The 12,291-nt window shown below is 38.2% G+C and overlaps 1 protein-coding gene across 1 annotated transcript in view; it reads left to right on the top strand.

The window, feature by feature from the left end:
• Window positions 1-5,738: 5,738 nt before the first annotated feature.
• Window positions 5,739-12,291, top strand: part of LOC139729977 (chromatin-remodeling ATPase INO80-like) — a 141,344-nt gene continuing 134,791 nt past the window's right edge. The window contains exon 1 of the mRNA XM_071640893.1: window positions 5,739-5,932. The gene's annotated coding sequence lies outside the window, so the exon portion shown is untranslated. The remainder of the gene's footprint in view (window positions 5,933-12,291) is intronic.

Genomic DNA, 12,291 nt, shown 5'->3' with positions numbered 1-12,291 from the left:
AAAGTACAGCATCGTGCTGATCATCAAGGAATGTGAATACAATGGCTTAGGAAAGAAGACAATCTACAGATAGGATAGAAGGGAGAAATTGGGATGAAGGGCGACAACATAAGGACGGTATATCTACAGTGAAATGTGATTGTAAAGTGGAAACATGAAAGGAGATCCTAAGATTGAAGGTGAAAACAATGCATTCCATTCTGTGATGTCGTAATTACAATTTTGCTACACTTTAATAACACTACAGAGAGACATTTATATCAAGGAAAGCTTCATGTGGACAGAAATGGAATGTTAGATTTTTTTAAGTGTTCATTGGTATGTATTTCATGATAATAAATCTTGAAGGTTTTGTGTGGTAATCATAACCTTGTGATAAATCTTGATAGATTTCTAAGTGCACATTGGCAATATTTAGATGATGCTGTAATCACATTAAGTTCTATTCTCCTTTATTCTTTTATTTATTATTTTGTTGTCTTCAACCCACTTTGAATGTGTCACGTATGATTCTTATAAACATGGGAACATGCACTCCATGTAACTGATAGGACTTATAACAAATTGACATAATTATTCAACCATCACTAGACAGTTCTGTTATAAGATGTTCTTTATCTAACTAAAATTGTAAATTATGATACGTGTATGTTCCCATGCAAACTCACAACAAAATACAGAAATTTGATTTCTTTTAATAATAATTCATTATGTCTCTAAATTTACAATTAAAGAAAGTGATTGCAATAAGGATGTCAAACATTGTATATTAAAATGATAGATTATTCATTTGTCTCCATCCGTAGTAACGCACGCAACTGCAGTGTGCAGTTTGTAGGCTGCTGTGAAAAAAAAAAAATCACAGGCAGCCCAAGCAGGATTCGAACCCACGACCTCTGGATTACTAGACCAGCGTCATAACCACTAGACCACCGGAGTGCCCTGGCGCTACCTTTACACATGAATAATTAAGTATAGAAGGGCTTGGGGGCGCTTCGAAGTTTACTGCTCTTATTAAATATGTACATGTCATTTGCAACTCAACTAAAGATGATTAAACACACTGAAATTCTTACTTTAAATGATATTCATAATCTTTTTTTTTCTTAATAGCTTGGGATGTACACTTTATACACTGTATCGGTCTACATTTCGCCTACAATATGGAATTCTTTACTTCGAGACGTTTGTTTTTAACAAACAAAAAATTAAGAGTCCTTTAAAGGTGCTGTAAAACAGTGGTGTTTGTTTGTTTGTTTGTTTTTTGGTGGGGGGGGGGGGGAGGGGAGTCAAATCAGCCTTGGCCCCTCTCCGCCGTCTTTTTTTTTCCTTTAGCTGCATTTTTTTAGTCATCACATGAAAATTCGTTTGCATCGACCCCGTAGTTTTGCTGATGACCTTTCTTTTTAATTATTTTAGCCACACACAATTTTGGCTGAAATTCCCCACAACTCTTGTGAATTTGCTAGTACATGTACTAAAACACATTCTCAGAATGTGTTTATAGTACTGGTGGATTAAGGATTCACAGGGAGGGGGGGGTCGGCCAAAATTTCTCTTTTCTCATATGTAACAAGCCTTCGGGGCGAAAGGCTGATATTATGGGCTTTCTACACACATTTTTAGATGCTCATTATTGGTTAACATGAGCATGATCATTTATGTTGTGATTAATTTGTTTCCTTATATATGTATGACTTCTATTAGAGACTTAATTGGCTTGGCACTCCTTACATCGACCTATTTTAGACACCCATTTCCCTCTCTCGTGCTTTTTCTCTACTGTCCTGTGAATAGTGTAACTACATGTACATGCAGTACCTCTTCTCTTTTGTATGATATACATCAAGTTTTTATCTGAGCATATGGGTGTTGCAGCACTCTCAAGCTTCATGCATATGCAGCAACATCTTTGTGTGTTCATATACATAGTTATGCTTGATATATTAATTTGAGAATGTTATTCTTTCTCTTGTATATGTTCCGTCCGCACTCTATAGATGTAAATGTACGATGTAAGATTTGGTGTGCATGTTCGAACTGTGCTCCTCTTTTTGTGAACACACAAGAACTGATATAATAATGAACTTGAATTACACATATTCTTAAATCTTGATTCCATCTCCATTTGCCATTAGATATGTATTGATTTATGGAGCTCTTCCACAATTGTTATCCTTCCCATTGTCATTACTCATCTCTGAATAATTCAAATTTGATATTTTATTGAGGACCTATGTTTCTTCGATTACATAATGTACCTCTTCAATATATTGCTGCAAAAGGCATAATAAAATATGACCATTATTATATATTTAAAATAAAGCTTGAAATTCTGGTAGTGTTGATATTTATGTATTTTTAGGAGTTTATCAGTTTCGAATGCATGCAGGATGAGTTTTATGTTTTTATATGATCAGGTGCAGCTATCATAGAATCTGTTGAGCAGGAAAGAGAAAGATGGAAAATAAGGAATTATGAGTGAATTCGCATGCGAGTCAAATGACAATAATGACACTGATAAAAATTGTGACAAAGTAAATGTCACAAATATGTGGAATAATAAGAAATAAAGAAATTAATATATTATTTCAGAGAAAGAAATAACAGAGTGCATGCATGAGTATGAAAGATGAGTAAATACAAGTAATTATTACTGACTGGCACGTCTTCTTCCCAAGATTTAGCGGTATCCTTCATCTTAGAACAAACATTCATAATTATTATGAAAGAAGTGAACTGAATTTGAATTAAAAATAATGTGAAAAAATGAAAAAGTAAGTTAATTAAGTAAAAAAAAAAAACAGTAAAAAGTAAAAAATATGAAACACAGTATACCGAGTACATGTATTACCAAATGATAGATGTCCAAATGCAAAAGTGTTAAATAATAATATATCCACCAAAAAAAAAGGGGGGGGCAAAGAAATCTTTGGAACGATCAACCACAGCTATAATAACAATACATGCGTGTACTAAATGAAGATGAAAACAATGACAACACTCTTTTTAGTACAATTAAGAGAAACTGGCTTGTATTATCATCTTAATTATCACTAAATGTATTGTAATCATCACAACAATCATTACATGACAATTAATTTCAATTAATAAGGTTATTGTTGATAAGCAGGTATAGCCCTAATAGTTTGTATGTAAACACATACGAAAATGAAATAGCGACGGTTCGTAAATACACGCGTATTGCACGTTACCTATTGTACAGGCCCTACAGCGCGGGTCTCACGAACCGGCGTAATACAACTTACGTCGGTTCGTGAGACCCGCGCTTAAGTACATAACCTATGGTGCGCGCAAGAAACGATGGATTTACGAACCGACGCAGTGAGTTTGAAGACAGAAATATCGTAATTTTTTTGAATTCACGCTAAAATTGCAATATGGATAGGAAGAACAACTTCCACTCTCATCACCCTGTCAAAATTTTCACACACAAGACAGGAAAAGTCATTGAAAACGTTGTCTAAAACTTGTGAGATCTTTAAACGCGATTTTCTCAGAATTGCATTTTCGCTCAAAAACGAAATAGCGTCGGTTCGTGAAAACGCCGACGATGTATATATATATATATGTATATATTTATAATATACATATATATAATCATATATATATAATACATATATATATATATAATCATATATATCTATATACATATACGCTCTAAAAAATTCGAGTGAAAATTTTCACTCTTGAGGGAGTGAATACAAAAAAGAGTGAATTTAGAGTGAAATTGGAGTGAATTTCAAGTAAAAATGTTCATTTTCACTCGTTTTAGAGTGACGTCAGGGATCACTCCATGGAACTCCGAGTGATCCCTGAGGTCACACCAAAATGAGTGAAAATGAACATTTTCACTCGAAATTCACTCCAATTTCACTCCAAATTTACTCTTTTTCGTTTTCACTCCTTGAAGAGTGAATGTATTATCTTCATTCGGGTTTTTTAAGAGTATCATATATATATATATATATATATATATAATTTATGCTTGTTCTAAATTCTGAGATGATACTAACGAGTCAATTTTTGTGATCCCTACCATGGGTCTTTGGAAAAAAAACCCATCAAAATTGCCACCTATCACATGCTTAAAGAAAGGAAAGATATCGAAATTAGCTCTAAAATGAAGGAAGAGTCCGTACGATTGGCGAAGAGTGTCTATCATAATTTCAGCACTTGCATGGACACTCGGGGATAGAGACTTTCTCATGCTGAATATTTATAACAGAGAATAAAAGACATTGGTATAGCACCTATACCCCCTGCAAAAAAGAAAAAAGAAAAAAAAAGGCCAGAATAGGCAGTGATATAGGCGTGCTTTGCAGCGTATATGACTGTATGTGCAATCCGTGCGATCCATGCAGGAGAATCGGGAAAACACCAAAAAGCCGCACTAAATATTGTGGATTTCTTTTTTTCGGTGGGTTGAAACTAACCCTGTTTTGACCCTATTTCAGGATTGTTGAGGAAATATTTGAAAACTTCTTCTCGATAAAGATATTTCAGAAAAGAAAAGTCCTGTATGAAAAACACCTCATATATTTCAACACCTTTTCAGGATTCAGTTTCCCCGAGTTGAGTCCTAAAATATAGGGCATATAGGCTCTCTTTCCTTTCGTCGAACAGAAATTGGTAATGCGCATTCGGTACAGAATGACTATGGGCGGGGGAGGGGGGAGACAGATCCATAGACTTTCAGGTCCATTTCGAAGATGGAAGTTTGGTCTATAAAATGTTTGAAGCCTATATATTGAAGGCATGGAGTCACCTCATTGCAATAAAAGAACTGCCCTTGCTGGGCCGCGGGGACGGTAAGCAAATAGGGACCTATACTAGGCCCTATATAGCCTTGCAGGGAGGGGTGTATAGTCTTTGCATCCATTTTCATGCTACATTCATTTTTTTTTTGCATTTCACTTTTTTAATTACATTCCTTGAACTGTAAATTATGCAGTTTCTGCACAATGGTTATTCTACAACACGATGTAGAAAAAAGAAGAAGTTGGAAATGACACTGAAAAAACACAAGTACTTACGAGTTATTGTTAATGGTAGTGAAGAAAAAAAAGCTAGAAGTTTGTATCCGATATTCTTGTAGTTTCTTGCCTTTGATGCAGTGCAAATTTTCAGACATCATCAGTCGTAATGCCGCAGTGTTCATTCACAAGTAATTTATCAGGGCTTTTCTGCAGTTCGGAAATGTTGTGCAAAATATTCGACCTGAATATATATATGAATTCATATTGAGTCGATAAAATCACACCACTCTGCAGTGCGCTGATCTTCAACTATGAAGGATGCACTTCCAGAAGAAGAAGAAGAAGAAAATCCATGTGACGCTCCAGTCACGTAAAAGAAAAAATGTGACAGTTGTAGGCCTGATCGAAGATAGAATAGTTATCGGTACCGCACTTTTTATGCTCTATGCCTCTATCCGATGTTTATTTTATCTTATTTCTTTTTTTGCCCAGACTTGATAGATGTAACGGTGCTAATTTGACATGAGTAATGATGGAGCCTTTAGTAACTAATATTACGCAAGTGATCAGCGAGATTTCACAAAACCAAAGATTACTTTTGAAAGGTTTCTGGTCTCCGTCTACCTATCATCCGTTCAAAGCTGAGCCTTCCGAATGGCCGAAAGTGTCGCCGAAGATAACCGAAACTGCGGATTCGCTTATGGCGGATACCCCCTGCGTTGTACAGAAAAGGGCGATCCGAAGTGCAGTTATGCCTGCTACACTCGTGGCGGCTATGGCTTGTCTGTGTAACGTTGTATGGCTGTTGGATTGGTCTCTCTCGCCATCTTGCTTCTCGCCTATCGTCGGAAGCTGATGTTGCCCTGCACGTTGAAATATCTAGTGTATGATATTCTTACCACGCCGGAGGGGAGTGAGAATTTTTGGGAAGGGTAAGTCCGGACGTAACAAGATGTCTGAACGTTCTTTCAATACAATGATTTGGTTAATGTCTCAGTTGTGAGACATGTTTTGATTGAATCTCGAGAGACCATCTGATTCTGACTGAGTTGTGCTATTCTGTACCATGACTTGAGATCCGAATAGACAATAATGTCTCAAATTCTTTGATGGGCAATGATGCTCATGAGTTGGCAATGACATCACAGACGTAGATAGCTTTTTGACAAAGTATTTATTTGGTCCCTGGGAGTGGGATCTCAGACTATGTGATGTCTGTGCTATACGGCCTAACACTGTCACTAGTTTTCGTGTGTACAACCCACAACTGGTTTATACTGTAGTGGCAGTGGCACAAGCAAGGGCACAAGGCCAAACAAGGGTTTTACTCAGACCACGTTGTCCACAGTCAGTGCAGTACAGTCACAGACCATACACAGCCCTCTGCATGCACTGGACCCAGCTACCAGTGACTCTGAATCCTCGAGAACTGATCATACTGCTATGAGTTGAGGCTCCTTTATCTAGTATTATCAACAACTGTGTAGCATCCATATCATTCTTTGAATTCTAATGTTAGATCTAACGTTACACTGACAAGCAGGCATAAAGAACTACCACCTCCGGAGTCCGGTATGGTTGGGTGTCCAACACATCGACCACCTACTAGACTAATGTTATTGTTTTTCGATCAGTAAAAATGTGAAAAATCTCACAATTTGCCTGAAATTTGACTTGCATGTGGAGAAAATACTCCAGATTCACAAAAGCTTAGCGCTCTGAAAATGCGATCTGAGGTACCGTAGTTATGGGTAAACTCGGCATAGCGAGTAAACTCGGCCCCCAGTGCGCGCATTATAGACACTAGGTAGTTGTAACCTCGCGCTGGGGGCCAAGTTTACCCGCTATGCTGAGTTTACCCATAACTATGGTACGTGCTTTAGATGGCGGCTTTGAATGCGTGGGGTGTTATTTTTTCTGCACTCGGTTGCCCTGTATTTTATAGTTGGACCTACCACTCATCGACCACTTTTTGAATGAATACCTTGTAGGCCCGATCTTAGAAAATATCCCTCATTTTCACCTTAATTTCATTCCACTCGAGACAGAAAATACCGCAGATTCATATCCCGGGCTCAGATTGTTGACTCCTAGTCCTACCGTACGCTTGGAGTTCTCGGCGACAAACACAAGTGACATTTTTCACTGTTCACCGGCGCAAGCTCATTATTTTAATCGACCGCCCGTTTTACCATTGAAAAGCATGTAAATCCAGTGAATAAGCAAGTGTTAACAATAATTACGTCTATTACTAATGAGGATTTTCTTCAATTCTTTTTCCTCCTGTTTCCTCAGGTTATTTACGTGTAGACCTATCCCCCTAATTTTTCTTGATTTGTAATCATGTTCGAATGTTCCAGCATATTGCGCCCCATCCCACGCGTATTTTTGGTTCTATACGCGAGAAAGCCATTGCACGAGGGTGGTCGATCTAAAAATAGGTGGTTGATGATTAGTGAGAGACTTACTGTACATTGAAACCGACCCCCCCCCCCCCCCTCCACCCTCCATTGACAATACAAAGCGCACGTGAATGCATTTTTCCAACAAGCTGTTGATTTTTTCTAGCCATCTTTTTGAATAAATACCTTTTATCTCAGAAAATATCCATCAGTTTGATCTTAATTTCATTCCACTCGAAGAAAATACTGCAGATTCATATCCGGGGCTCAGATTGTTGACTCGTACCATACGCACAGAATTCTCAGCAACAAACACAAGTGACATTTTTTAACACCGGCGCAAGCTCATTTAATCAACCGCCAGTTTTCCCATTGAAAAGCATGTAAATCGAGTGAATGGGCAATTATGTGTAAACAATGATTACCGGTACCTGTATTACTAATGAGGATTTTCTTGAGTCATCTTTTTCCATTATATTCAAACAAGCCATGAATTAATGAGAATCAAATTATTCATTATCTTGTATTGCATTGTTCTTAATTTTGTATCAGTTGTCAAACTAGCAGGCAATACGAAAAAATTTGTACATCTTCAAATCCAGTACCATACATACACATGTAGCATCAAACGATCAAAAACACTAGATTTTCCAGGAAATCAATAACAGTTAAACTCGCATAAGTCGATCTTCTCGGGACTGAGCAAAACACATCGACTTAGGCGATTTTCGACTTGTGCGTAAGTCGAAAAAAAAATTGACTTACAGTTACACCACACGTACATTATGTATAAATGTACATGTATGTTGTCTTCTCTGGAGCCGAGAGCTGGAGAGGTGTGCCGCAGCACGGGTCGCACGGCAGGGCCGCGGCTAACTTTGCATGGACAGTGCATTAGTATTGGCACAGGTCCGATTACTTTACACCCTTGTTAAACCTGGGGGAAGTGAATATGAACGATATTTGAGCAGTGATTGATTCCAGTTTACCATACCGTGGCTTGAAATGCGTGTAGAGGTGTAATTCTGATTTACCCGTGCCCGTAATTTTCCCCCTACTTTCCGCTTTGAAAACTCAGCAGCTTCATCCATACCACTCCACTGCACAGCGCAGACTGCAAACATACACAGCCCAGTCGCTGTACGCACAACTATACACAGCCCAGTGGCTGTACGTACATGTAGTAGCGCGACAGGGCTGTACCAGCGGACTTCCAAACACGAAGAGAGTTCAACAATCGCATGCGATCGCTTTGAATTTTGATACTTTAGATCATTTTTTTTTTTTGTCACCTGTCTGGTCGGGCTAGGTCTTATGTAAACAAAAACTGGCGTCTCGTGATTTTGACAGCGATTTACTGCACAATAAAATCTTATTCGACTTAGACACAGTGAATTTAATGGTTTTTTCGTGAAAGTGTTCTTGGAATTTCATCGACTTAGGCGAGCATTCGACTTACAAAATTCGACTTGTGAGTGAATTAATACACGTAAGTCAATGGGGAAAAATCGGGACTTTTTAAAATCATCGACTTGCGCGATTATTCGACATATGCGATGTCGACTTAGGCGAGTTTAACTGTACATATATGCTTTGATGTTGCGTTATGTAATTCAATCCTCGTACCCTTAACCTAAATTAAAAGGAGGATACCAAGGGGTTTGAGGAAAGGGTGATAACCTTGACGAAGAAAATAACATGTCCATCACTTTCAAAAAACCTTTTTCTAGGATGTGTGTATAAAACATAGACTTCCCATGAAACAAAATATATCTGTTATTCCAAATTATTTGATTCGGCACACTCACTTCTCTGTTCTGGAGGAAGGACCATGCTTAAGATATAAAGCTAATATTTTATACTGAAATTACACTACCAGTACTGTAAAAGTGGATATTTTCGCGCGACTAATTTTTCGCGCTCGGCGGGGGTAAGAAGAGTTTTGCACGTTTTTGATTCCGCGTAATCAAGACATCAACTACTGGAACATATGGCAAGCAAAATTATTCGCGTGCTTTTATTTTCGCGTTAGTTTCAGGTTAGCGCGAAAATTTCAACGCCGCGAAAATTTCCACTTTCACAGTATATTCTCCTTACCTTGGAAATGACTGAATGAATACACTTGTACATAAATGTATACAGTGTAGTTAAGCTTTTATATATTACCGCACAGTGATTATGTACTGTAGGGAAAGTTTTGGGCCATGGGGTCAAAGGTCAAGTGAAAATGCTAAAATTTCACTTGTTTTCCACATTATGAAAGTGGCTTTTTCATAAAAATCGGTATATGGTATTAGGTGTCAGGTATTGCGCAGGTACTTAGTACCATCCCTAGATTTGAGGTAACTTACAAGCACCCAACTTGGGCACAGAGACGGTCAAGACCATAGGCAAAGTGCAGTCTGCCACAAGTGTGCAGAATCTGCGCTCTGCCAGATATGTTTGGGAAAAATTACTATTTGTCTTGTAGAATATGAGATAAGAAATTGTTATGTTTAAACAATCAAACGAATGTATTTCTTATGGTGAGTTTCACCATCACAGCGATTTCTCTGAATTTAGACCTTAAAAGGGAGTCCAGGCGATTTTTCATAATGTCTTATCATTTAGTACATAAATCAACAGCTCCATTTTTAGATTTATGGAATTAATTGCTGTGGTCCTTGAGCAGAGAAACCAATACTCTGAAAACCCGAAACAAATTACACTGAACAAGGTAGCAGTTTCACCATAAAAATGCATGTGTGTGGGTGTGGGGCTCATGAGAATGCATGAGTAGGAGGCTCTCATATTTCAGAAATGTAGCAATGCAATTCTATTACAGTATCGCTTGCTTATCAAGGTCACCTGTGTAGAATTTCTGCATGCTTTCCCCTTTTGTTCTGCTCCTTGGAGCCCACACTCATGTACATTATTATGATGGAGCTGCTATCACATCATCCTTGCTCATTGTGATTTGTTATAAATTTTGAAAACATTCTTATTCCATATCCCAATCAGTATGAATTCTGAAACTCTTATCATTGGAAGCAAGTAAAAAATACCACAGATAGAATATCGAAGCTGTGCGATGTTTGGAATTTTCAACGTCAAAGTATACCAGTACTGAACAAAGATATCTCATTGCCACCCCTGCCCCCACCCCCTTGAAAAACATTTTCAAGACGTGTTCTTTCAAGTACAAGTAGGTTCCTGGGGGGTTAATTAGAGGGTCAAAACATTTGTAATGTTGGTATGTTATTGTCACTGCTAATTGTATCCCCCGAACAGAGTTCGGAGGATACTATGGATTTGGCCTTGTTGTGCCGCGTCCGCCGCAGAGATTTTCTTGTGAGCGCTCTACTGGCTACAGTTCTTCATCGATCATCTTCAAATTTGGCATGAAGGTGTATTATGGTAAGACAAAGAAGCCTATTGTTTTTGGTGATGGCGCCCTCGCTTGTTCTGTCTTATACATGAAAAGGTAAATTTAAAAGGGTTTGCTTGTGTGTGCGATGCTGGCCTTGTATCTTGACCGATTTTTTTCAAATTTGGTATGTAAATGTATCGTAGTCAAATCTATACACCTATACGTATTGATAATGCTGCCCTCATTGTTCCACCTTTTACAGGGTCAAAGGTCACCCTGATCATGTCAAAATTTGCAGAAGTGCTTATTTTTGCAATAACTTGATTGTTACTCAATGGATTTAATTCAGACTTGCTAAGGAGATGTATGGGGGGTCATTCTACATGAAGGACACAACAGTTTGTGGTGACAATGCCCTCAGTGTTCCGACTTGGATGCCAATGCACATTTCTTGTGTGTGCTCTATCAGCCACGTTTCTTATCAGATTTTCTTCAAATTTGGCAAAAAGGTGCATTATAGTGAAATGAAAATGCCTCTATTGTTTTTGATGGTGGCGCCCTCGCTTGTTCCGTCTTTGTACATGAAAAAGGTAAATTTAACACGGTCTGCTTGTGTGTGCGACGCTGGCCTTGTTTCTTGACCGATTTTTTTCAAATTTGGTATGTAAATGTATCTTAGTCAAATCTATACACCTACACCTATTGATAATGCTGCCCTCACTGTTACACCTTTTACAGGGTCAAAGGTCACCCTGATCATGTCAAAATTTGCAAAAATGCATGCTTATTTAGGCAATAACTTGATTGTTACTGAATTTTACTCAGGTGTATGGGTGGTCATTCTACATGAAGGACACAACAGTTTGTGGTGACGGCGCCCTCAGTGTTCCGACTTGGAGGCCATGTCACATTTCTTGTGTATGCTCTATAAGCCACATTTCTTGTCAGATTTTATTCAAACTTGTTTAATATATGGAGGTTTATTGGGAGTTATTCTAGGTAACAAAAGTTTTCATTGCCAGCGCTCTCATTGTTCAAACTTTTATAGGATGACATGTCATATTCCTTGTATGTGCTATATATACTAGCCTCATTTCTCGTCGGATTTTATTGTATCCTGCGACAGTTGCCATATTATATAATATTCTGGCCTAAAAAGTAATCCAGATGGGGTATGGGAGACGGGTTCTGGGGATACATGTGCTCGATTGCGAGTGCTCTAGTTATGCAAAGAATTTGGGAACAATGAATTCCCTGCAGGTCGTTGGGGTTGGCAGGTCAGGTCTATATTACACTTTTAAATGTACAGTGCACGATCTCTGTGAACTTCTCAAATTTCATTCATAACTTGCAAGCAGTACATATTGGTGTACATGTACAAGTACGTGTGTATTCGCTGCTTGTGTTAAATCAGTGACAAACCTTCTGCAGTGCATTGAGTTAACCTGTTGAGGACGGACTGATTTTGCTACAACACGCATTTCCCATATAGACACCTGCCCGAGTATACTCGGGACTCGTTTCTAACGGGTTAACCATT

The sequence above is a fragment of the Diadema antillarum genome, unplaced genomic scaffold, assembly GCF_040938485.1.
Source record: "Diadema antillarum isolate AM-2024a unplaced genomic scaffold, OU_Dant_1.0 seq00000278_RagTag, whole genome shotgun sequence".
Classification (NCBI taxonomy): Eukaryota; Metazoa; Echinodermata; class Echinoidea; order Diadematoida; family Diadematidae; genus Diadema; species Diadema antillarum.
This window is presented reverse-complemented; position numbering and strand designations above follow the sequence as displayed.